This window comes from Bos mutus, chromosome 7, assembly GCF_027580195.1.
Source record: "Bos mutus isolate GX-2022 chromosome 7, NWIPB_WYAK_1.1, whole genome shotgun sequence".
NCBI lineage: Eukaryota > Metazoa > Chordata > Mammalia > Artiodactyla > Bovidae > Bos > Bos mutus.
In genome coordinates, this window is record NC_091623.1 from 32,491,468 (window position 1) to 32,504,769 (window position 13,302).

Genomic DNA, 13,302 nt, shown 5'->3' on the forward strand with positions numbered 1-13,302 from the left:
TTCAGGATTTGAAAGAGCTCAACTGGAATTCCATCACCTCCACTAGCTTTGTTCATAGTGATGCTTTCTAAGGCCCACTTGACTTCACATTCCAGGATGTCTGGCTCTAGGTCAGTAATCACACCATCATGATTATCTGGGTCATGAAGATCTTTTTTGTACAGTTCTTCTGTGTATTCTTGCCACCTCTTCTTAATATCTTCTGCTTCTGTTAGGTCCATACCATTTCTGTCCTTATCGAGCCCATCTTTGCATGAAATGTTACTTTGGTATCTCTAATTTTCTTGAAGAGATCTCTCGTCTTTCCTATTCTGTTGTTTTCCTCTATTTCTTTGCTTTGATCGCTGAGGAAGGCTTTCTTATCTTTCCTTGCTATTCTTTGGAACTCTGCATTCAGATGCTTATACCTTTCCTTTTCTCCTTTGCTTTTCGTGTCTCTTCTTTTCACAGCTATTTGTAAGGCCTCCCCAGACAGTCATGTGAAGTGATAAATCAAGAGAATGGATTGAGAGGGTGGGGAGGTCAACTGGAGATTGGGGGAAGATGAAAAGGTTTCTGGCAGGGAAGCTCACATTCCTATTTCCATTCTAAGTCCCCTGACTGGGGCCATGCTGGGTTATTTATCTTCAATGACATACAACTTCATTATCGATTAGTTTTATGAAGAGAACCAAAAGTTATGACAGGCAAATAGTCGTTATAATTGATGTACTTCATGTTGCTGTTTCTTTCAGGTTATCGGGGTTGGGGGGGAGAAGCCAAATGTTGCAAAATAATCTAAATGATTTCCTATATTCTTCTACTTACCCAGGGTTTCTGTTGGTATGCAGTAAATTTTATGATGTATGCTATTATGTCTAAGTTTTGAAACTCATTTCCTGAAACATGCTTAGTTATAGAGCTGACCAGAATTATTATTTACTGGGTTTAAGACTGCCCGGTAAAAGATACCTTTTATGTGTATTGTATGCAAGAAAGAGACAGTGAGGTCTTCATGTTACTATGCCAACATAGCTCTAGAGTGTGTTCATTCATTTCTTTTATAGTGGTTAGTTTGAATAACAGTCATTTAATCCTCTCAAATCTCCATTTCTTCATTTATTAAACCTGTCCCAAAAGGTTGCCTGGACTAAAGAAGTTCATATATGTGAAGACACTTGGTTTCAGGAACATACGGGTTCTAAATTTTTCTAAACTTTACTGATTCATGAAGTAGCAGCTATGAGATAAGTGACTTGAATCAATGCAAAGATATACATGACGTGTTCTCTACCCTAAATTTCTGAGGTACATTCATGACTAGGTCAGTAATAGAACTTAAAGCATGCGACCCCGTGCACTGCAGCCTATCAGGCTCCTCCACCCACGGGATTTTCCAGGCAAGAGTACTGGAGTGGGCGCCATCGCCTTCTCCAAATAGACTGAGCCCACAGTAGTGTTCTGTCTCTGACAGTGATTTTTAAGCGGTCTTTTATGTACTTCCTGCCGGGGTTATGGGGACACTTTCTGCCAGGAGCTCAGAACTCTTTCAGCACTGACTGCCCAGCAACAGCAGTGCTCTCTCTGCACAGGACGACCCCAGATGCCCTGGGCTGCGAGTCTGTGCAAGGCGCCGTCACTGAGTTTCCCCATGCTTCCCTTCTCTCCACTCGTGGTACTCCATCATCATTCTAGTCACCACCTGGCTTTCCTGCTTAGGAAAAGATTACTAACCGGCCATAGATAAACTCTACAGAAAACAGCAAGCTCGTAATAAAGATGTCATAGAACAAAATGATCGGCAGACAACACCCTGGTATGGGAAGCCGAAGGATAGGGGAGCTACACGCTGGATCTGTGTGATGAGAAGTGCAATTTTTATGACTGAAGGCAGAAATTTTCACATCTTCTTTAACAAGAATGGATCATATGATCCAAGACATACATATGTTATGCTAGGACTATGAGGACACTTGCACATTTCACTTTCTGACAAATGTTTTGCAAATTTCTAATATTTCCATAAATCGGTAGCTGAGTATATAAAATTGTGATTATCTAGTCTCTGCAAAATCAAATGAAAACTTCTTTAGGTGACTAACTTCAGGATTTTCAAAGTATGCATTTTTCATAAATTTTAGTTTCAATTATAAGCAATCAATCCCCGGGTACTTCCAGCCTGCTCCATAACTGAGTCAGACTTGCTCCATGATCAGCAAGGAAGACAATGGACAGTAGGTAAGCTTCTCACGGAGGCTGAAGGAAGGGGCTGGGTGCTGACTGTATCCTGGCACAGTAATGGAGTCTGTGCCTTAAGATGATTTGAATTTGTGTGATTTGAAGCAAATGACGGAATAAGTATGGTCAGAAAGAAGAGTATGTGTGGACTCTTAACCCAGTTTTAATCACACCGGGTATGTGATGGTAATGGAACATTTGAAAATGTGTGGATGGGACTTGAGAACTGATGTGGCTGAGTCTGATACAGCATAAACCAGAAGACAGGCTGAGGGGAATCCCCTGGCAGTCCAGTGGCTAGGACTCCATGCTCTCACTGCCAAGGGCCCAGGTTCGATCCCTGGTTGAAGAACTAAATATGCCAAATGCTGGGTGGCACAGCCAAAAAAAAAAAAACCAAATGTCTGGAACAAGAGAAAAGTTGGCATCTAGGAGGCAAGAAGAGCCACCTTCCCCCACCCCCAGAAAAAAGAGCAGGCTTAAAGGTTGAGGAGGAACCGGATACTAATGAATTGGCATTGAACTTATAGTACTATGCCAGTTTTACAATTTTAGAATTTTTTATCCAAAATAATTTGCTTCTAACATTAATTTGGAGAGGCACTGAAAGTTTTGATTCTACAATATTAAATTTCATTCATCACCGATGCAGGATTATCTATAAGAGGAAATGTACAGACTAATTTTTACAAAAGTGGACATTGTTTCCTGAGACTTCAGTTTTCAAACGCTGCTGAATAAATACTTCTTCAACTTTCAGAAACCATACCCTCAGGAAAGCCTGAGAACAATGTGAAAAACTCAAGTCAAAACTACGTTGTATTTTAGTTCATTCCAAGTGATTGTAAATATGGAATTTTGCTGAAAGCTAGTTTGTAAACTTAGTTATTGTATTCATTATCATATACCCCATGATAACAGAGTCATTTCGTCCAAATGACTTTCCCTCATTTTGGTTTAATAAAAATGCTGTTCCAGTTGCTCCTGCTGCAAAACCCGCCTGTATAACTCTGCCACTGCAAGCTCAGCCACTGCTGGAATTGCAAAGCTTGCTCTCCTGGCCAGGATCAAGCTTCAAGTCCAGATGCATCGCATTTCTGTGACTGGAAAATAGATGATGCAGTCAAAGCATGTCAGAAATGTACCAGCAGAAGGAAAGAGAAACAAGACCAGGAAGTTCTTTCAGGAAGATTCTTTAGGCTTATTATCTCTCGTGATAGTATCTTAACAGCATAATGAACTGTTTTCTTCTTATTAGTTTAATGATAAAACTTCCGATATCTAGATATTACATGAACTCAGTGGTTACTTTACTAGATTCTAATTTTCTCAGTGTTATATAGCTTAAGGGTGCTTATCAGTAACAAAGAAAAATGATTACTTTGATTTTCAGAGTATGTTAAAGTCATACACATTTCTTTTATTAACAAAGCTGTGAACACGTAACTTTAAGGCACTCAGTGGCTACAATTTACCCCATGTGAATGAATCACAGAGCTTGCCTTTCTCACCAACCCTGATTATTGTCATGCCCTAAGCTGCCAGTATTAGGTTTTCAATCAAATGAATTTAAAGTTGTGCCCGTAAGCATACAAATGAAATATTGTATTTCTGTGGACTTCTATTACTGTGGTCAAGAAGCTTTTTTAAAACTCAGGATTCGACTGTGAGTAAACATGTGTGTGTGTGTGTGCGCGTGTGTGTGTGTGTGCAGTGCAAAAAAAGCTTGGAGGTCTATTTAACCATTCCATAGCAAATGTATTTAAAACATGTTAGTATAAATGATTTCAGTAGAAAGCACTGAATTGGTATCTATACAAGATGGAAAAACCCTGGCAATGAACCAAGACTTTGCACATTCCCTTGACTAAATTCTTCCCTTTTTAGCTGATTATTCTGGCATCCTGTGCAGACACAGGTGTCTATTACAAATTTTTAGACAAATAACACATTTCATAAAATCTTCGCTCCGTTTGTTTTACTTTGAGATCCATCAGTCTCTGTACATCTTTTTCATAAAAACATGGGCCAGTAGAATGAAGAAGGATATACTGTGAAAGGTCTACCGAAGTTTAGATAATTGTACAGAAGGAAAATTTTAGACCTTGCACTGAAAAACCCACAAAACTCTTTGTAAGTCCATGTTTTTGCAAAAATAATCCATTTTCCTATATGAATCAAAAGGTTTTAAACTTTAATCTTTGTATAAATAATATACACAGAGAGTTTGAAATGTCAAACAGCGCTGAAAACTTAATAAAAGCAAGTTTTTTGAAATGTCAAAGACAGAAGCTGTATGATTTCAGTTATGTGAGGAAAATAAAAAACAAATGAACAGACATAACAAAATGAAGTCATAGATACAGAAAACAATCAGGAGTTTTGCCAGAGGGGAGGAAGTTGGGAGGAGAGAAAAAGATGAGGGGAATTAACTGTAATCTAGTTCCAAAATAAATGAATCATGGGTAGGAAAAAATGCACAGTTGGGGAAGATAGTCAATAAGTATGTAATATCTTTGTATGGTGACAGATGATAACTAGCCTTATCATGGTTATTATTTTAAAATATATAGAAACATCAAATCACTGTGTATAACAGGAATGAACACAGTGTTGTAGGTCACTTATACTTCAAAAACAAACAAGCAAGCAAACTCGTAGAAAAAGAGATCAGACTTGTGGTTACCAAAGGCATGGGGTGGTAGGAGGGGGAACTGGGGAAAGGTGGTCGAAAGGTACAAGTTGTAAGATGTATCAGTTATAACTGGATAAATACCAGGGCTGTAATGTACAACAAGGTATATATAATCAACATACAGCTGCATGTTATATTTAAATATTAAGACAGGGAATTCTGAGTTCTTGACACAAAAAATTCTTTTCACACTTCTTTATTTCTGTTTCTATATGAGATGCTTGTTTACTAAACTTAGTGTGATAATCATTTTATGATGTATGTAAGTCAAATCATTATGGAGTCCCATCTATGTTATGTTTTTTAAAATGCCTTGAATTTGGCAAACACTGTCCGGCAAGAAAGTATCTTTCATGCTTTTTAAATATTAGTATGTTCTTCCATGATTACTACTGGATGATTTTCAAATGCTGCTAGTTCATCTTCATTCCATTGTAATCTCATCCTCTGAACGTTCTGCTTAAAATTTGTTATTCGTTAGAAATTTTTCTAAGATATCAATCTCAGGTCTATTAAGTTGGATGACATGGTTTCAAAACTATTAAAAATAAAACGTTTTATTTTCTTTTGATTTCCTTCATTTTCATGTTCTGAAATCACTTTATGTTCTAAAGTATCACATCTACCAGTTTAGGCTGTATTGTATATCTTCAGGTACAATTGTTTATCTCATAGTAACTGATAGACTCATCAAATTCATCTCTGATGTCCAATGCATCTTGTATTGCACTCAAACCCATTTAAAAATACTGACCTGTCATATTATTAATATTCTATATTATGGAAAGAAAGAGTAAATTAATCATGATAGTCACACATCAGAAATCTGTAACAGTGTTCAAAAAATCTAATAGGTTAGATCTATCTAGAGAGACAGTGACTTTGCCCATGATATAGTTAAAAAAAAAAAAAAAATGGGGGGAAGTTGCTTTAGAGTTTTATAAAATAAAATAAACAAATGAATAAGTAAGAAAACTCTCTGCGAATGTGTGTGTGTGTGACTACACGTAAGAAAAAATTTGAAAGCCTAATGCACTTTCACAGCAGTTAATTAAGGGAGTTGAATCACGAGATGTGGAAAGACTGAGCAAAGAATGGTGAAGGGATGAAAAAATTATTTGATTTGTGTCGATAGTCACATAAAAACGTTATAATTTAAACTATTACAGAAAATATTAAGTATAGTCTCCTGAAAAGAAAATTCCAGAAACTTTTTTGAACCTGGTATCACCAACTCAATGGACATGAGTTTGAGTAAGCTCCGGGAGTTGGTGATGGACAGGGAGGCCTGGCGTGCTGCAGTCCATGGGGTCACAAAGAGTCAGACATGACTGTGTGACTGAACTGAACTGAACTTGGACCTGAGTTCTGATGTCTTACATAGTTTAACACACAGGAAGATTTTTTTGTCATAATTTAACCATATGTCTTCTTTGCTAGTCATTAAAAAAAAAAAAACCTTCTTTCATGAAGCTGTGTAAAGTATAATGATATATTGAAATTTAGGTATTGAGTTGGACTGTTGGGCAAGCCACAAATGTGAAACGATGGTTATCATACTCATCCTAGGTACAAACCTTGTACCTTTTCTGGCAACTAATGTCATCCTTGTTAGATTCCCCTTTGTCTCTAAAATGACTTTTTTTTTAAATAAGTGTGATATCTCCCTTCTAACTTATAGAAGGTTGTGGTAATGTATGGGATACGAATTAACTAACATATAAAACAGTGAAAATGTCTGTAAGTATAAATCAGTAATAATAACTTGTAATACTTGAATCAGGTCAAAAATGGCAGATTACAAACTTTGCATCTAACTAAGCAGAGAGAAAAACTCTTAGGGAATATAATTAAAAGCAAAATCTCCTCCATACAGGAGGAGACAGAAGGAAGTTATGAGTTCGACTTTCAAAGGCCCAGTGGAATATTTAAAGTTTTTAGGAAAACACAGCACTACTCAGTATCTGTTGTACTCTGTACAAACTGTTAGCTTGAGAAATTCAAAAAGTCTTAATATTTGATTGTACTATATTCCTTTACATGATGACATATCCTTGCAAAGCTGGGTTTTCAGCAGTCACTATTAAAGAGCAGAGATATCATTTTGCCCACAAAGTTCTGTACGGTCAAAATATGGTTTTTCCAGTAGTACAGATGTGAGAGCTGGACCATAAAGAAGGCTGAGCACCTAGGAATTGATGTTTTCAAACTGTGGTGCTGGAGAAAACTCCTGAGAGTCCTTTGGATAGCAAGGAGATCCAACCAGTCCATCCTAAAGGAAATCAACCATGAATATTCATTGGAAGGGCTGAAACAGAAGCTGAAGCTCCAATACTTTGGCCTCTTGATGCAAAGAACCAACTCATCAGAAAAGACCCTGATGCTGGGAAAGATTGAGGGCAGGAGGAGAAGGGGATGACAGAGGATGAGATGGTTGGATGGCATCACCCACTCAGTGGACATGAGTTTGAGCAAGCTCCAGGAGATGTGAAAGACAGGGAAGCCTGGCGTGCTGCAGTCCATGGGGTCCCAAAGAGTCTGAAATGACTGAGCAACCGAACAACAACAACAATGATAATAAAGCAAGTACCTGTGAAAAGCAAAGTAGGAAAGGAAACAAGAATTGCAGTTTCCAATCAAGAATTGATGCTTTTGAACTGTGGTGTTGAGAAGACTCTTGAGAGTCCCTTGGACTGCAAGGAGATCCAACCAGTCCATTCTGAAGGAGATCAGCCCTGGGATTTCTTTGGAAGGAATGATGCTAAAGCTGAAACTCCAGTACTTTGGCCACCTCATGCGAAGAGTTGACTTATTGGAAAAGACTCTGATGCTGGGAAAGATTGAGGGCAGGAGGAGAAGGGGACGACAGAGGATGAGATGGCTGGATGGCATCATTGACTCGATGGATGTGAGTCTGAATGAACTCTGGGAGTTGGTGATGGACAGGGAGGCCTGGTGTGCTGCGATTCATGGGGTCGCAAAGAGTCAGACACGACTGAGCGACTGAACTGAACTGAACTGAATCCAATCCTAAGCTTTAGGAAGATGTGCCCAACAGGTGTGTATATTAGTAATTCTGATTACTGAAGAATGAAATAAAAATATAATTTTTCTTTCAATTTATGTATGCTTTTTTTCAAATAACTATTTTTAAATATCTATTTATTTGGCTGTGCCGGATCTTAGTTGCAGCACATGAAATCTTCACTGCAGCATGCAGGATCTTTGGTTGAAGTACATGAACTCTTAGTTGCAGCGTGTGGGATCTAGTTCCTTGACTGGGGACCAAACCCAGGCCCCTTACATTTTTAGCATAGCATCTCAGCCACTGGAACACCAAGGAAGTCCCCAAAAAGCTGTTAAATTTATAGGAAATAAATATTTATTAAATTTTGTATCTGTCCAGTTAATAAACACAACTGTTAGCTGTTTCTCTGGATCTAGATGTGCCATGAAAAATTTACTGAGATGATAAGTTGGTTATGAACCATGAAAGCTCGGGACCTTCTGGATCAGCACCCAATCTCTGAAAAACTACTGTGCTATGTATAGGAGTACAGTAAAGTCACCTCAGTCTGTGCCTCTTTTCCTGACACTCAAGTGCATATTCATTAAAATGGGAATAATTCTAAGACTATCTTTTTGGGTTTTTTTTTTTTCAATATTTTTCCAGTAGTCATATATGGATGTGAAAGTTGAACTATAAAGAAAGCTGAATGCCAAAGAACTGATGCTTTTTAACTGTGGTGTTAGAGAAGACTCCTGAGAGTCCCTTGGACTGCAAGGAGATCCAACCAGTCCATCCTAAAGGAGATCAGTCCAGAATATTGATTGGAAGGACTGATGTCGAAGCTGAAACCCCAATACTTTGGCCACCTGATACAAAGAGTTGCCTCATTTGAAAAGACCCTGATGTTGGGTGCCGGGGACCAGCCCTGGCTGATCCAGGGTACTCGAAGCGGGGACGGCGTCGGCGACCTATTTATTTAAATATTTTATCAAAGATATAAAGAGTAATAGGATGAGGATACTCAGTAGGAAAATTCAGCAGAGAAAAGAGGCTGAGTAGCTTGGTTTACGCGGGAGACCAATAAAACTTCAAGACAAGAAGTTTGCACCACTTACGTAGGCCGCAGGCGTCCTTCCGTTCTCCTGAAGGAGAGGAGACACTGAGGCCTCCCCGGTCAGATCTTAGAAGCCCAGGCATAATTAGCAAGCATGGCGGGTTCCGCATTCCGGATGGAGACTCAGCCAGAATTTGGGAGACTGAGCGACATGGGGAGACCAAGTTTCGGTGAACAAGGCCCGCACTTTATTTTCCAAAGTAGTTTTTATACCTTAAGTTGTGCATAGAGGATAATGGGGGAAGGGGTGGAGTCATGCAAGGACAGCAGCTCCTGGTCCTAATCGAAGCCAGGCTTTCAAACTTATCATATGCAAAAGTTCAGGTGAATTACATCATCTTCTGGCCAGGAGGCCTGTTGACATTTTAAGAAACTTATCTTTTTCTAAAGGTGATTATTCCAAAATCAGGCACCAGCCTCCAAAAAAGCATTGGACAAAGCTGTATTCCTATAGGGCAAAGGTGAGGTGGGCTCAGTCAAGAAAAGAATTAACTCAAGGGTCCAAGGTTACAAACATTGAGGCTACTACTTACATTTCTATACACCCATTATATCAATCAATACACGGCCAAGGACACAGTAGGTAAGGAGTATGGAGACTTAGCAGCAAACATTGGCCCAATAAGTGAAAAACCCTTCACCAATACAATTTCTAATCAATCTTTTAACTACTCAAAGGAATCTGTGTTTAGACAGTTTAGAACATCTCCTGCCTCTCACAGTTGGGAGGCTCTGAACAATCACATGTGGCCAGAAAAACCTATTCAGGCAGGCTAGAGGATTTCCAAGGGAGTTTGTAGGTTGAAACACTGTCACACCCAGGAATTATTAACTGGAGCTGTAAGCTAACTCTTTTTTCAGAGAGAGGTAGTGGGGGACAGCCCCCGTAAAGTCAGAGGTGTGGGTGAAAGCACAAAGCAGAAAGTAGGCAGACTCTGGTTTTGGGGGTAGATGCTCGAGAATTTCCAGGGAGACTCCTGAGGCTTGATCCTGCCTTTGCATATGCCGAGCCTCCTTCCTCATGACCTTTGCCATGGGCAGAGCTCGCTCCCTGCAGTTGGGAAAGATTGAAGGCAGGAGGAGAAGGGGACAACAGAGGATGAGATGGCTGGATGGCATCACTGACTCGATGGATATGAGTCTGAGTGAACTCCAGGAGTTGGTGATGGACAGGGAGGCCTGGTGTGCTGCCGTCCATGGGGTCACAAAGAGCAAGACACGACTGAGCGACTGAACTGAACTGAACTGGTCTTTTTGTTTAGGACACCACATTTAAGTTTTGTTTCCCCTCCCTAATGACCAGGTCCACTGCTATCTTTTTATCTTTTTGTGCGTGTGAATATATGTGTGTATATATATATCCTCTTTTGTTGGGGGGGGGACACTCTGCACCCACAGCATACAGGATCTTATGATCCTGTATGATTTGAACCAGGGATCAAACCCATGCTACATGCTGTGGAAGAGTAGAGTCCTAACCACTGAACCACCAGGGAAGTGCCACCGTGTCTTTTCATAAGAATCAGATCAGATCAGATCGGTCGCTCAGTCGTGTCCGACTTTTTGCGACCCCATGAATCGCAGCACGCCAGGCCTCCCTGTCCATCACCAACTCCCGGAGTTCACTCAGACTCACGTCCATCGAGTCAGTGATGCCATCCAGCCATCTCATCCTCTGTCGTCCCCTTCTCCTCCTGCCCCCAATCCCTCCCAGCATCAGAGTCTTCCAATGAGTCAACTCTTCGCCTGAGGTGGCCAAAGTACTGGAGTAAAGCATATTATTCACATTTATATGTGCATAGGAATGAATTAATAAAAAAAAAGTTATTTTCCACCAAAACTCAGACATCTACCCAACAGAGGGCCTAACTTCCTGGGCCTGACAATTCATTGAAAATTGAGAAAACAACCCTGCTCTGACAACCCATCATTTCATTACTTCAGTTCAGTTCAGTTCAGTTGCTTAGTCGTGTCCAACTCTTTGCGACCCCATAAACCACCAGGCCTCCCGGAGTCCACCCAAACTCATGTCCATGAGTCGGTGATGCCATCCAACCAGCTCATCCTCTGTCATCCCCTTCTCCTCCTGCCCTCAATCTTTCCCAGCATCAAGGTCTTTTCCAATGAGTCAGCTCTTCGCATCAGGTGGCCAAAGTATTGGAGTTTCAGCTTCAGCATCAGTCCTTCCACTGAACACTCAGGACTGATCTCCTTACTTAAATAGCTATTGATGTGCACATCCAGCAGTGTTTTGATTGATAAAGAAAGAGGACATGACATTGGGCAAGTCCTGTCTTCAGCTCACAGTGTCTCTATTCTTTGAGGCTTCACATTTACAGAATTGTATATCTGCAATGTAATTAGTTATCTTAAGCATTAAAGAGAACAGAAAAATCAAAGAAACAAAGGCAAAAAAAAAAAAGCTAACCTGTATACCACCCATGTGTCTTATGTTCTATAAATACTGGATTCACGAACCATTGCCAAAGCAGGTCATTCATTTCAACTGGAATGAAACACGATAGCAATGTAATTTTCTTAATCTCCTGTACGGCTTTCCTTCCACGCATTACATTTCCATCCCTCATTTCTTTTGTCTCATTTCATGTCTTCTATTATAGTGGCTTTAATATGCTTACTCCCCAATCTCTTATTGGCCCACATTCAAACCATTTTCTGTAAGTAATTAGCTTTAGTGTGTCTGAGCCTGTGTTATCTCTGCCTGCTCTGTTCACAGCAGTCTTTTATATGTAGTCTTCTCATATTAGAATTTTAAAGAGTCAGAATAGGATCAATGTTTGCTGAGGATATTATACAGTTTTGAGGAACTAATTGCTCCACAACTCTTTGAGTAAAAACACAAATCCATTGACAGATGTATCATTTAATTAAAAAAACAAAAGGTTAAATTAGACTAGAATTTATGAAAGGTTATTACTATATCACAGAGTCCCTAAATTCAAAATAAAATATCAAGTGTTGGATTTAAAAAAGAAAGGTACAATGTGAGAGCTGGGAGTAAAGTTTTATTTGGGGCAAAATGAAAAGACCCTGATGCTAGGAAAGATTGAAGGCAGGAGGAGAAGGGGACGACAGAGGATGAGATGGCTGGATGGCATCACCAACTCAATGGAGATGAGTTTGAGTGAACTCCAGGAGTTGGTGATGGACAGGGAGGCCCGGCATGCTTCAGCCCATGGAGTCGCAAAGAGTCGGACACAACTGAGCGACTGGACTGAACTGAACTGACTGAAGACTACAGCCCAGAAGACAGCACCTCAAACAACTCTGAGAAACTACTCCAAAGAGGTAGCAGGGGAAGGTCAGTTCCTATGTGACTTTGGTGAAGGTGGGAGAACGTGCAATCAAGCACGTTTATTTTTTAGAAGGTGTCCGCTGGCCTCATGAGGCCTCTGCTTGTCACGAGAAACAGTTGTCACCATGAAGGACTTCAGTGCTTTTCTAGATCTGAGGAGATTCAAGAATTGGGCTCATAAAATCAGCTCCTGAGAATACCTAACTACCTGAAGACCTGTCATGCAGGTTCCCCCCTACCCCCACCCCAACCCTGAACAGGAGGCTGCATTTCTGCTCTCCACTGCACTCCTTTCAGGGGGCGTTGGAGGTCACCAGCTGCAGGGCACATGATATAATCCTTGTAGAGGTAGACAGCAAGTGCCTGAAGATGGCAAGTACCAATCTGTAGTTGGCACAAGCAACCATAAAACATCCTATATAAAATTGTGCTCAGACAGGGTTAAGAAAGATCGAAATAAAGTAAAAAAAAAAAAAAGAATGTGCCTCCTTTTGACTAGGACAGCTTCAACATATCCCTCAGCTTGACTGATCTTAAAAATTAAGCTTCTTCCTAATTCTAGGCCCTACCTTAGAACATTTACTTTTAGAAAATTGGTCACTGTAAATTCTTTCTCTGTTTATTTGAGATGTAAACATTTTCTTTCTTTTTTTAGTCTTTTTGCCTATTTTACAACCTAGCATTTTCTTTCTCAACGACTTGAGAGATTTCCCCTTAAAATGTGCTATCAAGGAAGATTCTATTCATAATGAGTTGAAGAGATGGGGTTGGTAGATAACTGTTAGAAAGGATCTCTTTCCCACTGAAATGGAATGATAAAATACGGTATTATTCATCCCTCCTTCACCCATTTCTGTGTAAGGATTGGAGCCTAACTTCAGTGGGTTCCTTGCTCTGAGTAGTAAAAGTATCTCACTCACGAAAAGACTAGAAAGTACTTTTCCTTGGGT